The sequence below is a fragment of the Marmota marmota genome, unplaced genomic scaffold (assembly GCF_001458135.2).
Source record: "Marmota marmota marmota unplaced genomic scaffold, marMar, whole genome shotgun sequence".
NCBI classification, from domain to species: Eukaryota; Metazoa; Chordata; class Mammalia; order Rodentia; family Sciuridae; genus Marmota; species Marmota marmota.
The window spans coordinates 58,402,718-58,419,766 of NW_025999968.1; the positions used below are offsets into that span (position 1 = coordinate 58,402,718).

The 17,049-nt window shown below is 52.7% G+C and overlaps 1 long non-coding RNA gene across 2 annotated transcripts in view; it reads right to left on the minus strand.

Annotated features, from left to right (window-relative positions):
- Positions 1-2,556: 2,556 nt before the first annotated feature.
- LOC125616963 overlaps positions 2,557-17,049 on the minus strand; it is a 25,049-nt gene continuing 10,556 nt past the window's right edge. The window contains exon 3 of one of the 2 annotated variants that reach the window (XR_007347781.1): positions 2,557-2,983. This is a non-coding gene — a long non-coding RNA (uncharacterized LOC125616963). Of the gene's footprint in view, positions 2,984-9,499; positions 10,022-17,049 lie in introns of those variants that run through there. The other variant, XR_007347782.1, reaches the window with a different exon arrangement.

Here is a 17,049-nt window from a genome sequence, read left to right on the forward strand (position 1 = left end):
GCCTAGGGGTCCGACGAGGCTGGTGGGATGGGGGGGGGGGGCAGGGTGGACAAAAGGAGGCCAGGGAGGAGCTGTGCACCCCAGGGAAGGGGTCCCGGTTTGGTGTTGCCTAGAGCTGGGACAATTGCTCCCCTGTGAGTGACTGACCCCAGGAGGGCCTCCAGGGACCATGCCTTACTCCAACCCTGTCTCCTGGAGACAAGAAGAAACTCATAGTGGGGACCCCAGGGGTTAAGACTTTGGTGCCACTGGATTCAGAAAGGACTGTTGACCTTACTCGTTTTTGAGGCCATTCACGTTCAAAAGGTGAGTGTTGGAACTTTATTTATTAATATTTTGAAATTAAAAATAAGCATATCAGAGTGGTGGTTTGATTTTTTTTTAATTTATTCCTCCAATATTATTGTTTCACAGTTTAAAATACTTTTAGTAAAGGGAGAAATACGAGACAGTTATCTTCAGCCTTTTCAAGCAATCCCCATAATGGTGCCCATGTCCACAGACGGGGGCTGGGGCCCCGCACACATGGCAGCCATCCGGACGGGTCGTCAACAGCACCCTGAGCACCCCGTGGACCCCGCTTGGAGAGCAGAGGTGTCTGGTCCACTAGATCACAGGCATGTTTTCCAAGAAAACAGAAACTTCCAGCAGAGTCAGAAATACCCACGGACCTCCGCTTCTTGGACCCCAGTGGACAGGACGTGCCAGCCTGGGAAGAACCGCAGAGCAGCCAGCGATCCTCACGCGGAGGAGAAGCAGGGCCCTGCCCACTCTGTGGTTTTTGCTTTCTGGAAAGTTCACATCCTCAAGCTCAAGTCCCTCCTTCATATTAGTAAGCGAAGTTTTCTTAGAAACACGGAGGGTTTCTGGGCTGGTGAAGTCCCGTGGACATTACTAAGTATATTCTTCCCTCCAGGGTAAAATTTTCCATCTCCTCCAAGTGGGGATTGACTCACCAGGACCGTTCCTCAGCTCACACAGCACTCTGAGGCCCCCACTCGCTGTCCAGCTGCAGCGTCCATGGGCAGATTCAGGCAGAATCTGGCCACTTCATTTCCTCCAGCGTCCGGAACCAGCTACTTCCTGCCGTGGGCCTCTGTCTCTCTGGGTTTACGAGGTTCCTCTTGGAGAGACTAACTTGTTGCCTAAACTCATGGGTACTGTCTAACCTGGGTTCTCTAGAGCTTGTTCAGTGGGAAAAAAAATCCTGTTAAGTCAGAGGTATTTTGGCTGGTGGTGCATTCAGACCTGAGATAACCAGGGTTCCTTGGGACCTAGATCTCCTTGCATAAAGCAGCAGAGCAGCTGATCAGATAAGAGTTGACAAGCAAGTTCAAATGCCGGGTCCCCTGGTGGTACAGGGCTCCAATCATTCACCTCCACTGTGGTTTGGAGCAACATCCAACACTCTAACACCTGTGGCCGACACGGCTCTACCAAACGCTTCCCCATTTCCAGTGAGGACTTCTTTTTCCTGTGAACATATCTAGAAAGACTTGGACTGGTCATAATGGACAATGGCCAGGGCAGCCCCTCTCCCAGGAGCTATGGAGAGAAACCAGCATTCTGTGGGCTGAGGGTTCCTGGGGAGGGAAGCGGGGGAAGAGTGTGCATTAGCGTGGTTATGAACACGGGAAGACCCTGTAACCCTGGGTGACAGCAAAACAGAGATGCCACGAGCTAAAGGGACCAGCTTGGCTGCCCTGGAACGGGCCCTGCCCCAACCCAACTCTGGAGCAGCTCTGAGTTCTCCAGGCTGCAGGCCTCAGATGCGCCCCCCCCACTCCTCCTGCCCCCCACCCAACCCCAGGCAAAACCTATCTGTGGGCATTTCATCCAACATGAAGTGAAGTGTACTGAGCTTAAAAATACGGGCCTTCACAGAGGGGAATGGGTAAAAAGAAATGTGGCCAGGGACCACGGCCAGAGGCTGGCGACCCTTCCCACAAGGGCCAAGCGGAGGTATGTTTGGCCTGCTGCTTGGTCTTCCCTGCAGCACTCAGGTCTGCTGTTGTAGTACCCAAAACCAGCCACAGGGGACGTGACAAAACAGGCGTGTGTGTGTGTGTGTGTGTGTGTGTGTGCGTTCCAGTGAAGCTGTGCATGATGCTGAAATTTAATTCTCACCCAGTTTTCATGTCACAAAATATTGCTCTTATTTTGATTTTTCCCCCCAACCATTTTGTTTAAACACATAAAAACCATTATTAGCTTCTGGGCTGCACACATCAAGGGGCGACTGGATTTGGCCAGTGGGCTGGAGTTGGGGGCCTGGTCTAGTGCAGCTCTATCATAGCAACACCTTTTCCACTCGTGCCTGCTGAAATGCATGCCCTGTGCAACGTGCCTGCACTGAAACATAGTCCAAAAACAACAAGGTGAAATGGAAAAGTCTACAGTGACATTCTAGAACATTCTTGCTGAACTCCTCCATGGATTGTCAGTTAAGTCCTGGGAAAGCATGCTCCCACTTTTAATGAGTCCACTGTTTCAGAGATAAAGGAACTTGGGTGCCGCAGTCTGGCTGGCCACGAAAAACCCAGCCGCCACAAAGCCTTGTAGGTTCAAACAGCAACTACTTTATTTCAACCCTCACCGGCACTGCACGCGCGCTTTTTCGCCAACGCCACCCACGCGGCCCTTCCAGAAACCCCCCACACCGGAAATCCCTCCTCCAAAGTCCCTCCTCCGGCACTTCCCCGACCAATGGGAACTCTCCGGAATCCCTGCGAGAACTCCAAGTAGCGGGAGAACTCCAAAGTAGCAGGCCCAGGCAGGGGTCTAATATACAAATGAATACACAGCTTAATGTAACCATCATCATCTCAATGGCTTGCTGGCAGTCACCTCTCAACCACTCCGTTCTGGCAAAAATACCATGCGTCATTCCGACTGGGCTATGGCTCTCAGCACTTGGGAGCACCCACATCTCAGATGAGATATTTCAGTAAGAGGAAGACAGGCCGGCCCATGTTTTCGAAGCCTAGACAAGAGAAGTGAAACAGAGGTCAGTGCGTCAAGACCTGACCAGAGCCGGCCAGAGCACTCAGCTGGACATCTGCAATGAGACCTGTGCTACAGGGACAGTGGGGCGAGCACTCGGCCTGTGGAGAAGGGGGTGTGCAGTGCCCTCCACACACCCCCACTCTGTTAGGTCAAGCCAGGTTCAAGAACCGTCCCAATTTCTTCAAAGTCTGACAGTAAATACAGGGGGTCCTCCTGGCCTTGGGATGGGCCATTACCTTGGAGGCTGTGTGGGACATGCCCTTGCTTGTCTTCTGTAGTCCCTGGACCCTCGCCAATGTCCCCATCAGTCAGGACCCCCAGCTACCCCCGATTCAAGTCTGTCCCTCAGGCAAGGTCTGAACCCAGGAATGGGCCAAGCCCACCCTCTCCCATCACCCGCTGCCCCCGCACACTCCTAAAGAGGAACAGTCAAAGCCAGGCTCAGGGAGCAAGGCGAACGAGGAATGAAGCCCCCCAAGTCATCGTTACCACCCTCACAGGTCTCTGGTACATGGGGCAACCCACAAAACATGGAATGTTCTGGAAAACAGAAGAGCACATGGAGAATTTCCACGGAGGACTGCCGCCATAGACACTGCTCCCACAGGCATGGCTGCCCGGAGGTGTGAACTCCCCAGGACCGTGCCCCCTGCAGACATTCTACCTTTACCTCTTCCCTGGAGAGCGCACCATGCCCAGCCATGCGTCCCGACACAAGGGAGGACGGCAGCTAGCGTCACGGTCCCTCCACAGGTGACTTGAAGCTATGTTTCCTCAAACTGTGGCACACACGTGTCAATCCCGCCATCACAAAAACCCCGGGAAGCCTCTCCTCCCAGCTCAGGGGTTAGGACCCCTGAGAAACCCAAGGCAGGAGCCATGGCTACTGGCCACTGTGAGGACTCCAAAGACACCAAGTTGGCCTCAGAGGACCATCTTGGTCAACCATCTATTTATTCTAGAAGATTAAAATCAGGGAACAATGTTGAGAGCCACAGCCGAAGGGGCCCCAGCAAACTTCCAGCTGCCGGCTGATGATTGGCTCACAGCGGCCCCAGCAACATCTAGCTGATTGGCTCCTCGGCCCCAGCAACATCTAGCTGATTGGCTCCTCTGCGGTGATGCTCATTGGGCTGTTTCCCTGCCCTTTCAGACCACGGAGCTGCTCATTGGGGGACTTTTTTGGCTCCGCCCACGTGACCCAGCCAATCGGCCTCAAGAGCAGGAGGATTGTGGGAGGTGGAGAGAAGCTTGTGGGGGAGAGAGAGGCTTGTGGAAAGCCGGTGGTGGCAGTTGGGCTCTGAGGGTTTTTCCTGAGAGGCTGTTTTGTTTGGCGTGTGTGGTTCTAAAAATAAAGTTAGTTTCTTTTGACAAGTGGCTCCTGATTGTGCCCAGCCAGACTGCGGCAGAACAAAAGAAAGTAGAGATGAAAGGCCCCGGTCATCCATCCCAGCCCTGTGACACCGTCCTTCCCACCCTCAGTGTCACCAGCATCAACGGTTATCACAGCCCACAGGGGACGGAATGTCACTGGCAGATCCTTCACCTCAGGCCTCCTGGACCTCCACACACCAGCTCAGGACAGAGCCAAAGCCCAACTCCCAGATGATCTCCTCCTGTTGTTCCTCTCCAGGTGGCTTTCAGATCACTAATTGCCCCAAATGAGCAAATTATGACAATTAGGGACAGTTATGCAAAACTTCTGAGCTGCAACCCTTCACAGGTGAATCGCCAGGCCTTTCCCACACCAGCCACCCAAGAGAAGGCTGGGCTCTCCCACCCGCCAGATGGGGAATAGAGGCCCAGAGGGGCACTTCTCTTACTTTGTCCTGAGACATACTTGCTTTAATTTGTGTGAACTAAATTGTGCACGGCCTGTTGTCAGGAATTAAACAGATTGTTCAGCCCTTCCTGGGAACCGTGGGTAGTTATTATAATTTATGTTTTCAAAGACATGGATGAATGCTCATTGTGGGATTTTAAGTGGAGATAAGAGGGGCGTGTGCTGTGTCTGCAGGGTGGTGTGAATCCAGTGTGCCTATGCTGAGTGCCCCTGCGTGTGTGACGCCCTCAGCTAACAAGGTGCAACATAAGATGAGCTCAGCTTTTCCTTGTCCTTCTCCGCCATGTCTAGATTTTCTACAATAAACATCTAATCTCTCACAACAAAAAAGATAGATGTTATTTGTTAACGACTTTAACTTTAAAAAAATAATTACCATCTTTTTCAAGACTTTCCTAGTGCCTGTTGTGGGTCAGGCTCCTCTGTCCTCCCCTGTTCACACGTGCAGGTGGGACATTTCTTTCCCCTGCTCTCCTGGTCACCAGTTCTCCAGCCACCTTCCCTCTTGGTGGTGGAGTGGTCAGCATGGCCCCAGGGTGGGACTCTAGCTTAAGGGCCACCTGGCTGGTATCCGAGAGATGGCCACCAGGTCTAGAGATGAGGCACGGGGCCCAGTCCCAGGTCTCAGAGCAGACACCACCCAGAAGGGGCTCCAGAGCCCCTGGGTCCCCACTCAGAATCCATGGGGTGACCTTTGGTGGCCACTGCTTTCCTGGAAAATGACGCACGTGCCGAGTACCTCCCTCTCAGCTGTCCAGTGGTCAAGGAGGGGGAGAGGGCAGCCCCAACATCAAAGACAAGCAACTGCCCAGCACCATCCTGCCCTGCCAGCCCAGACCCCACTTCCTGCTGTGGGCAGCTGCTCTCCTCTTGCCTCCAGCGGAAGCGGGGAATTCACAGCACCCTGCAGAGACCACCCCCACCCTGAATATCCACACCCCGAGCGGAAACCAGACCTCGAGGGCCAACCGAACCCCTGGGTGGGCAGTATGGAACCAACAAAATCCACCCTCCACACCCCAGAGGGAAAGAGCACCCCTGTTAGTTGCCTCCAGATCTTCCCCAGGCGCTCAGGCCACTGGGCCACTGCTAGCACACCAGGACAAGAACAGGGACCACCCTGCCTTGCTCGGCTCCTCTGAGCGCAGGCCGATGCTCAGCAGCAGTGGGGGGAATCTGGCCGGCCGAGGTGGTCAGGGGACAATGGCGTGCACTGGGCAACAGCAGCAGCTTTGACTTGTTCCTGACTTTGGATCCTGCAGGGAAATCCAGGCGAGTTGGACGAGGCCCTGTGGGTATAGGAGTCCCAGTGGCCCACCTGCTCCTGGTCCCTGTCCCTGCAGAGCCATGATCTGTTGTGCAAGGAACCTCACAGGAAAATCTTGTCTTTATCAGCTGTGCATTAACAGCAAAAAGGACAGTTCTCCCAGGACCAGCGAGCTGCTGGGGACCAGGAAGGCCGGGCAGGCGGGGAGGGGCTGGTGGAAGGGAAGGAAGATGGCAGCAGGCCCTGGGTCCCTCAGAGCTGCTCTGCCACCCCTCAGCAGCCCTGGCATCCCAATAAACAGGCCTGGGTGCAAACAGGAGAGCTGGGCCAGGTGCCCCTGGGGTGGTGGGGGGGGATGACCTGGCCTCAGCTGCAAGGGGGGAGAGAGGAGGCTGGGGACAGCAGGCCTGGACCACCTGCTGAGCTGGCAGGAAGGAAGTCAGACTGGGGACCCGAAGGGCCTACGCTCAGCTGTCCCCGGTCACCTCAGGACCCCTTCTACCCTCCTGGAAGCATTCACCAGCTGCCTGTTGTGGAGCTCCAGCTACAGAGAGCACCGCCTCTGCCCAGGAAGCTGAGCCCGGCTGGGCAAGGGAAGACCCTGCAGAAGGAGGTCCAGGCCGTCTGGCCACCCAGCAAGGCACTCACCCTGCTCTGGGGAGCCCCGGCTCTTCCCTCAGCTCCCATACCTGCTCCTCTTCCCGAGGGCCGGTCCTTCCTCCCATCACCCTCCTCTCTTCCAACCACCGCCCACCACTCCCGCCTCCCCAGGATCCACCCGAGCCCCACGGCCCCTCCGCAGATGGTGTGTCATGTGCTGGGTTCCCTCCAGCAGGCCCATGGAACCAGCAACCTGGGACACACCGCCCCACCATCAGGAACCCACAGGGGACCCCCTGAGTGGCCCATCCACCTCCCGCCTGCCTCTGCTACAAAAAAACTGAATGGACCCAAGGGGGCAAAGCCAGGTCCAGCCACCCAGCTGGACAGGCATGTCCACTTACTAAGGAACCATGTCAATAATAGCATCTATTGTTATTAGTGCCGTGATAGGTGGCCTTAAATCCCAAGTGGGGGACAGGGACAAAGCACTGGTCTGGGAATCGGGAGATTGGATTCCTGCCCGTGCCCCAGCTCTCACGGAAACACAGCCCCCGTCCAGTCTGCACAGCTTGTGGGGCGATGAGCTCCCTCGGAAACCCATTCCAACTCCACTCAAGGATATGGGGCGGCGGCCTGCCAGGTGCTCTCACGAGCCACCTCGCTACAGCCTTCTCTCCCTCACCAGCGAGGGAGGGCTGGGTGAGTGTGGGTGGCACTGAGGCTGGGTACCCATGCTGGTGAGCAGAGTTGCCAAGGCCCCGCCCAGCCAGGGGCTCCCTCGCCCGTTCTACATGCCGGCCTGTGTGCGTATAAAGGCTGAACCCTAGTGCTAGTTGCAAGGTGATGGAGAGAAGCCTCGTCAGTGATCTGGGCCAACGTCCTCCCTAGAGAGAGGCAAGCCCACTGCCCTCAGCCTTCACCCCCAGCCCCTCTCCCTGCCCCTCCAGCCCCTGGTGTTAGGAGAGGACCTAATTCCTCAAAGGCCAAGACCTTCAGCTGAGCTCCAGATTTAGTCCGGGGGAGAACTGCCCCAAATGGTGTGGGAGTCGGGGGAAGAAAAACGTTTTTGTGCCCCCCAAGAACAGCTTTGAAGACGGTGAAGCCCTGAGCCAGCGGGTGAGCAAGACCAAGGCGCCAGCCACAGTGTGACAGGTGATGCTGCCCCTCAGCCACCAGCCAGCTGAAAGGCAGGACGTCGTGGGCAACGCTCCTGCACCTGCGGGGCCCACTGCACGCTTGCCCACGCCCCTAGGCTGCGGTGCGGGGAGCAGGATGGCATCCCAGAGGCAAGAGTCACACGTGGCTCCTGGCCACCTGAGGGCTAATCAAGGCCTCCTGCGATGCTGCCCGCCTCTGAGCAGGGACCGGATGCCAACCCTGAGTGCAGAGGACACAGAGAAACGTGGAAAGGAGGGGTGGCAGGCTGCGGACTGCAGGGCTGGCACCTTTGGACTCCAGTCTTCTGCGGAGTGCGTGGGCCAGGCTGGGGGAGACCAAGCCCACGGAGGGCCATCTACACACCAGCTGTGGCCCATCTCCTCAGGGCCAGCTCTACCTCGGGCCCACGGCGTCCACCTGGTACCTCGCTGGTCCCCCAGGACCGCCACGGCTTGGATAGCTTTAGACAACAGGAACTTATTGCCTCACAGTTCTGGAGGCCAGAGGTGCAAAGTCAAGGTGTGGGTGGTGCTGGGTCTCTCACTGGGAAGCACCTGCTTCACCTGTTCCAGCTGCTGGTGGAGGCCATCCACCCAGGGCAGTCCACCTTCTGTCTCAGCTCCCGCGTCACACGGACCCCTGTGTGTCTGTCTCCACCTGACACTTGATTGCATCTGCAAAGACCCCCTTTCCAAGGAAGGTCCCATTCACATGCACCCAGGGTTAGGACTTGAACATATCTTTTTTTGGAAACAACTCAACCCAGGACAAAATCCCTATAGCTGAGGTTAAAAAAAGAAAACATTATAGCTCAAAATTGTTTATCAAATAAAACATGTAGAGATAACCAGATGGTACAGTATGTGGAACTTCTATTTGTTGGACTGTTGTGCAGTCATTAAAAATGACTTTTCCCGTGTGGGGGGTCAGATACTGGGGATTGAACTCAGGGGCACTCGACCACTGAGCCACATCCCCAGCCCTGTTTTGTATTTTATTTAGAGACAGGTTCTCCCTGAGTTGCTTAGCACCTCGCTCTTGCTGAGGCTGGTTTGAACTCGTGATCCTCCTGCCTCAGCCTCCCGAGCCGCTGGGATTACAGAACTGCACCGCCACCCCTGGCTAAAAACAATTATTGAAGCCAGGTGCAGTGGAACACACCTGTAATCCCAGCAGCTTGGGGGACTGAGGCAGGAGGATCACAAGTTCAAAGTCAGCCTCAGAAACTTAATGAGGTCCTAAGCAACTCAGTGAGACCCTGGGGGTGGGGCTCAGTGGTTGAGTGCCCCTGAGTTCAATCCCCAGTACCAAAATAATAATAATAATAATATGATTTATATGATATTTTATCATATTGTTTTATAATGTTTGAATAGTATGTTTGTATTCCACCTGAAATAAGAAAAAAATTTAAAAGGGAAATGAAGAAAAGGTGCAAAAAGTGCGTTCAGGGCAGTAATGGCCAAACCACACTCGATATAATAATAATAATGGAAACTGTGACAACATGACAAAAAGTTTCTAATGTTGAACAATACCTCCAGTGACAATTATGTGAGAAGACATGTCCTCTCCCACCACGTCTGCCCCCCCGGCCTCCCTGCTCTGTCCCAGGGCCTGTGTTCCAGCCACCCCTTCACCTGGGACGTGTCCACCCCAGAGAGCGTGTGGGTCCCTCAGCTCCCTAGCCCCTCCCTGCGTTCGTTCTCTGAGGTCCGCCCTCACCCCTGGGGTAACCATGGCCCCTTAGATCACATCCAGGTGCCTTATCTGAAGTGCTTTGCAGATGTCATCAGTGAGGCCTCTTGAGATGAAATCGTCCTGGATGGCCAGTGTCCTTACATAAAGAAGGGAGTACACACGGGGGGGTGGGGGGGTGGGCCATGGAGGCAGATGGGGGGCCACAGGCCATGGATGGCAGGGTCCCTCCCTGAGGCCCCCAGAGATGCCAGCCCTGTTCACATGGCTCCAGATGTGCCAGTCCACTCTGCTAAGAATGGCCAGTATGGGGAGCTTTGTTTCCGCAGCCCTGGGACACCCAAGGGCCCAAGCCTCTTCCCCTAGCCCTGTCCTCCCCCTGGGACTCTCACCTCCTACTCACCAGGTTCAATGTCAGCTGTCTCCCCAGGAGAACCAAGGGCTGGCTGCAAGAGGGACCGGGGACATCACAGAGATGGGTAAATAGCTGTTAAATAAATAAACTTCCAAAAAAATAAGAAAGACCCGACAATTCTTCCGAGCAAACTCTCCACCTTCCTCCTCAACCACCTTCATTTAACATCATCAAACTGAGCTTTGAAGAGGAGTTTCCAGCTTGTGCTCTTCCTGTATTTGTCACCAACGAGCCTTGGGGTGATGGTCCTGGTCACAGTTCCCTCCACGCTCCCTGTGCCTGGGAGGGTCCGTCCTCCATGGCAAGATGTCCCCGTGGCACTGCAGATGCCCGCCTCCCTCCCTCCTTCCCTCCCAGGACCGTCGTTCTGAAGGCTCTGGCGCAGCGTGACCCACCCACCCAGGCCCAGGGACTGCAGGGGGCTGACCCCACCAGCCCCACCGGGGGATTTCACAGCCACACACCTCAGAGGGGATGAAGCCGTCCATGAGTCAACACTGAGGGCCCCCAGCCTGCCCTCCGAGCACAGCCCTCCTGAACAGACTCTCAGAGGGCCCCTTCCCCTGTCCACCCTAGGGGCAAGCGGCTACCTCCCTGGAGGTCTGCCTACAGAAGGTAGGAGAGGCTTGGGGCTGGGTGTGACTAGTGACTCGCGTCCACCTCAGAACATGGGTGGGGGCCCATGAGCTTCTTGAGGACTTCCCCCGTGAAGAAGAAGACCCAGCAAACCAAGGAGAATCCATGCCAATGCTGGACATGCATTGACCGAGAGAGAGCAGGCCACCCCGGCCTCTACCCCCGCCAGCCGCCAGTCCACACCTCCGGTGGGTGCTGTTGAGAGCACCCTCCCAGCTCCGGGTGGGCAAGTGCAAGGCGCTGTTCCCCAGGCGACCTGGGGACTCTCTCTGCCCCAGGGTTTCAGCCCAGCCGGGGCCAGGAGGGCCTGCTGGGGAACCCCTTGCTTCCAGCTCACTGGCCAACTGGGTGGGAAAAGTTTCCTACATCATTTCCTGCACCCTCTCTGCACTGTGGAGAATTCTGGAAACTCTGCAGGGGACACAGCCTCCTGAGACCCCTATAGAAGGTGCACACAGCAGCCTCCTTGCAGCCTCCTTTCCAGGCGGGGAGGCTGCAGTGGCCACGCTCTTCAACCCTGCCTGGAAGGCCGTCCCCATGCTGAAGGAAGGGTGCCCTGTCCCTCATGGGCAGAGCTCCCTGAGCAAAAGCCTGGCCTTGGCACTGTCACCATTCTTGTAGGTCAGTTTTTCAAGTGGGCATCTTGAAGTGGTTTCAACTTACTGAAGAGTTGTTCTTACTAAAGAAACCCCACCTGGTCCACCAGATTTCAAGAACTGTTAACACAGTTTAACAAGTTGTCATGTAATGTCGACATGCACATAGCACAGCCACTGAGAGCAGTATGTCCATCACGGTGACAGGCATCAACGTCCTTTCAGATCTTGTGTCTCTTTATCTTAATACTTCAGTAGGGATTTCATTTTGGGGGGAGGTGGTACCAGGAATTGAACTCAGGGGCACTTGACCACTGAGCCACACCCCCAGCCCTATTTTGTGTTTTATTTAGAGACAGGGTCTCCCTGAGTAGCTTAGCGCCTCACCATTGCTGAGGCTGGCTTTGAGCTGCTGGGATTACAGGCGTGGGTCACCGCACCCCGCTAGGTTGTAGTTTCTTAAAAACAGATAATCCCCTAAAGATCCATAATAAAGATATCAAATTCAGAAAATTCCACATGAATACAACACTTCCGTCCAATCGCTAGCCCCACTTTCATGGGTTATTCCCACGGGTGTCTGAGGATTTCCCTGTCAATACGGGTCCCCTCCAGGATGAGACGTAGCATTCACTTGTCATGTCTTTTTAGTGTCCCCTCCTTCCCTCTCACCCTTTCTTCTCCCCCCACACCAAGAATCAGACCCAGAGCTCGTGCATGCTAGGAAAGCTCGCGGCTACCTCCGAGCTGCATCCCAGCCCTCTCACTTTTTGTTTTGAGACAGGGTCTCAATGCATTGCTGAGGCTGGCCTAGGACTTGCAATCCTCCTGCCTCAGCCTTCTGAGTTGTTGGAATTTCAGGCGTGTGCCACCGCACCCTGCTCTTGTAGTCTCGTTGTGGTCTTCTTTAAAAATCGCTCCCAATGTCTCTTGTTGTCCATTATATTTGGCAGAGTATTGGCCCATTACTTTAGACTGCCAACCGATTCGAGTTTGACTGATGTTACCCAGTAGCTAGATTCAAGGTGAATTTCCCAGCTAAATACATCATGAGAAATGTTGTATCCTTCCTAGGAAATTATATCCAGAGGCATCAGGAGTCCATCTGCCTCTCGATTAGGATGTCAATTTGGACCATGCAGTAAAGGTATTATCTAGCTTCTTCCTGACCGAAACTCAGCTCCCTCTCCTTCAAATAGTGGTCTATATTAACACCATGTAAATGTCTTCCTTCTCGTCACACACACCACACGGGATTTAACATCCACCCATGTCTTTTCTTAAACTAATATTCACCATGATGATTGCAATACAATAATCTCTGCTACTGAAACACTTCTACTCCTTTCACCTGTCAGAGGCCTCTCTTCTCCCCCATTTATTTATCACCAGCTTGGAGACAGCCCGGCTCTGAGGTCACTGCTTCCACTGTGCGCCTTAAATGCCCTCGATATTTAAAGTAGCAGCTGGCACCAACTTCTGTGCTCTGTTACAGCTGCACTTGGATGGGAGAAATAGGTGCCTCTGCATTCACAGAAAGTTTTGAGAATAAAAAACAAACCAGGGGCTGTGGCTGGGGCTGGGGCTCAGCAGTAGAGGCCCACCTAGCACGTGCGAGGCGCTGGGTTCGATCCTCAGCACCACATAAAAACAAATATATAAAATAAAGGTATTGTGTTCATCTACAACTAAAAAAAAGTAAAAGTAAATAAATAAATCAGGTGATATTTTTTAAATATTATTTCATGCTACCTGTATGAAAGCAGAGAATATAAACTTGTAAGCCAAGTAACATTAATATCTTAACCTAAAGAAATGTTATTATGTATTCCTGAAACTAGACAAAAATGATTAGTGATTCACAGGGGAGGAGTATGAACTGTGTGGAAAGAATCTTCCAGAAGAGGAGGAAGCACAAGCCCAGGAGGTCGATGAGTGTGGGTGGAAATCCACCAGCTTTGGTTGTGCAGACCTCAGGGTATCTGGCCAACAGCCACAGAAGTGACAGAGGTGACTCTACTTTCAGAACACACGACAGGCCACCCAGCCAGCAGAAGGGCGGTGAGGCTTGCCAAGCACAGATCACACACTGGCTCGAAGGCCGGCCCCTCGGCGATGGCAGGAGGTTCTCATGAAGGCAAAGCCTGTGGTCAGTGTCTGGCTTGCATTCTTAGAAATTTCGCCTCTTACAAATTGGAGCACAAGGGCTCCAAATTGGACCAGGGGCGGCACTGGTCCCCCTCCGCCGGTCAGACGTGGGGGCTGTTCGACTCCAGGTCAGCGCCTAAGGTAGCAGCCCAAGGGAGGATCCTGACACTGCCCTCTCCTGACAAGCAGACACAGGGCTGGCCCAGCACGGCCTCCATTCAGGGCCTTTTGATGGTCTCTGCCCATCCCAGATGCTCCGACCCGAGTATTCTGCAAGCGTTAAGCTCACTTCCAACTTGCATTCTCTATACACATCACAGTTCATGTCAATCCAGAAGTCATTTCCAAAACCTTACTTCACCTTTTCCTCTTCCAGAAAGATCACAGTGTGTGTGTGCGCGCAGGCGTGCGCACGTGCACCCAAAGGGGCTGGACACCTCTGCCCACCGAAGCTGCGCACGAATCTTTTTACAGCAGCCTTATTCATATTGGGTAGAAGTGTGGAAGCCACCAAGATGTCCTTTACAGGCCATGGGTGGACTGGGGGATGAGCAGATGAAGGACTGTTATCAGTGATAATAAGAAACGAGCTGTCCAGCCAGGAGAAGCCCAAGTGCCCACGGCCAGGGGCAGAGGCTGATCTGGAAGGGCTGCAGGAGTCCACCGTACAGTACGCTGGGCACAGCAGACTGTGGAGAGGGTAAAGAAAACAGTGAGTTGGGGAACAGTGGGCAGGGCGGGGAGGGTGGAGTGCAGAGAGGATTTTTAGGGTGATGCACACACTATGCAAATAGTGGGCGCCAGTGTCATACGTGTGTCAGAGCATAGAATGTTCAGACACAAAGGGTGAACCCTAAAGTCAACAGGCGCTTGGTACTAACCGTAGCCAATCCCGGCTTATCCAATCTAATGAAGGTACCACTCCTGCAAAAGGTGTCCCCAACCTGGGAGATGGAGGAAGTCCTGGCCAGAGACATGGAGGAGCTCTGGGCCTCCTAGTCAACATTTGTGTAAACCTAAAACTGCCAAAATTAGTAAATAAATAAAATCTATCAATTTGAATATATATATATATATATATATATATCACAAAGTCACCGAGTCCACTCTGCAAATTACACAGGTTCATAGGATACTGGTCAATATGTTGAAGTTAAAGTGAACATGTCGGTGCCTACTGAATCCAGATCCCCTGGGGTGCAGGGCTGTGCCCTGAGGCTGGGTGCTCTGGGCTGGGATTGCTGGCATGGATCTAAGGAAGTCATTCATCTTTAGACACACACACAGGTCCAGCAAAAATATTTTGTAGTTCAAACAAGAGAGGACAAATTTCAAAGAAAAATTTTAATTGAGTGTTTGAGTTAAAACTGAACTCCAGTGCTCCTGACCATCCTAATGAATCCACAGTCTGAACACTGTGCACCTCTGCAGGGTCCCCCCATCCCTTAAATAGAAGCACCTGAGTGTTAGCCTTTGTTCAGTTAAATTGAGGGATAACCCTTCAGTGGAACGAAGCACCATCTTTTCCAAACCACTTTTGGGTCAGTGAGTGAACGCTTGCCCAATTCATCCTTTGAAATTTAAGCTTTGCACACATCCCAAGAAAAATGAAGGCTATTTTCCCTGGGAACCCCATAGATCCTACTAAATGTTCTGCTTGAGCTCAAACCTAAACACAGAGCCCATTTGCAATCACTCATGTTCAATCATAGGACTCAGTGGTGCCAAGTTGGTTCAGCTGAGATGGGAGCTCTGCTTCCCCGGCTCCCCAGGCTTCCCCTGAGCTAAGAACAAACATCTCATTCAGGGATATTATGAGCCAATTATCAGGGTTATTTGATGAAACTACTCCTGAGCAGAAAGACCACCTTTATAGGAAACCAACCAAGACAGTATCTTTGAAATAAAATAAAATTCAAGAATAGTAGACTACTGTTGCAGAGTGCATTCAGCCTGATAGGTTTATTTTTTTAATCGAGGCTATGTTGGAATTCTGGTCCAGGCACCATGAGGTACGTTCAGACAGCCACATAGTTTGGGGCACATTACAAAATAAAAACACAGTGCCCCCTCTTCAAAAATTCAGAAGTCCCTTCTAGTCAGCGAGGGCACGGCATTATGCCAAGGGCTGGCCCCTCTGAGCTCAGGGTCCTCAAGGACTGAGCAGGTGGAATGTCAAGGGAGCTGACCCCGAATTTGCCCTGGACCTTACCCCGTGCTTCGGCTTGCTGGTGCAGACGCTGACCAGCCACCGGTGCACCACAGCCCTGTTGGAGAACCCGGAGCGCGTCAAGGAATCTTCCACACCTTGGCCTCTTTGTGAATTAAGCTAGAGCCTCGACCTATGTTCACTACATAATAGCATGAGAATCGTGTGTTTTTGAAAATGACCCTTTTTATCAGTACTCAGCCCTTTTCTTTCCTCTCGAGTGTGAGGGGTCTCCCACCTCATCCTGCATCTGCACAGCCCACCATGCAGCGCTCAGTAAGCTCGGCAGCACCTGCTTCCTGGTGGTGATCCGCACACTCAGATACCGTCCCCAGGTGAGCTCACCACACAAAACCCTTCCCAGAGAAGACCATGAGAACTCGTCCCTCCATCCAATGAGTCCCACTCTTGTTTCCATGCTCCCCCTCCTAAAAACCAAGCCAAAGAAACAAAACACAGATCAGTCGAGGTCCGCTTTGCTGAGCCAGATAGGGAGGACTTTGGTCTTTGCTTCTCTGCATTTATCTTAGTTGTGTGGTCCTGAAGTCCGACATTCGTGAAAATTAAAAAGCCATTAGCCCCAGCCACAGGCTGCCCCAACTTGCAGTGGGGGCTATTCCCTGACTAGAAAAATGAAGGAGCTTTACCAGAAAGGATTTGAGTTGCTTTCCATCTGGAAAGCAGGTTATTATTTTAGTAAATTTTAAAAATAAAAATATTTAATGCTTGAATTGATAACATATCCATATGGTATCAAAACAATGTACATATAAGATCCTTCCCGCCCTGGCCAGGGTCATGGGACTCTGCTGTCTCTAGGTTTCCACCCTCCGTAATTGGTTCATACCTTCCAAGGTTATTATTTGAATACAGCAAATGTCCACTCCCACCACCAGCAGTGTTCACATAGGGGACTCTGCCATGAGCCCTGTCCCGAACCATCTTAGCTCAACACTACTTCTTGGAAATCTGTCTTCACTGGCACATAAAAACCAAACGCCTTCTTGGATTTATCCTTGTTAGTGTCCACTGTGTGGATGTCCCTCCCATAATATCCCTGAGCAGTCTTCTCTTAGGGACAGTTAGGGTGCTTCCAACAATTTACAATGACAAAATTACCAAAGCCATTTTTCTTTTTTTTTTTAATTTTTTATTGTTGGCTGTTCAAAACATTACATAGTTCTTGATATATCATATTTCACACTTTGATTCAAGTGGGTTATGAGCTCCCATTTTTACCCCATATACAGATTGCAGAATCACATCAGTTACACATCCATTGATTTACATATTGCCATACTAGTGTCTGTTGTGTTCTGCTGCCTTTCCTATCCTCTACTATCCCCCCTCCCCTCCCCTCCCCTCCCCTCTTCTCTCTCTGCCCCCTCTACTGACATTCATTTGTCCCCCTTGTATTATTTTTCCCTTTCCCCTCACTTCCTCTTGTATGTACTTTTGTATAACCATGAG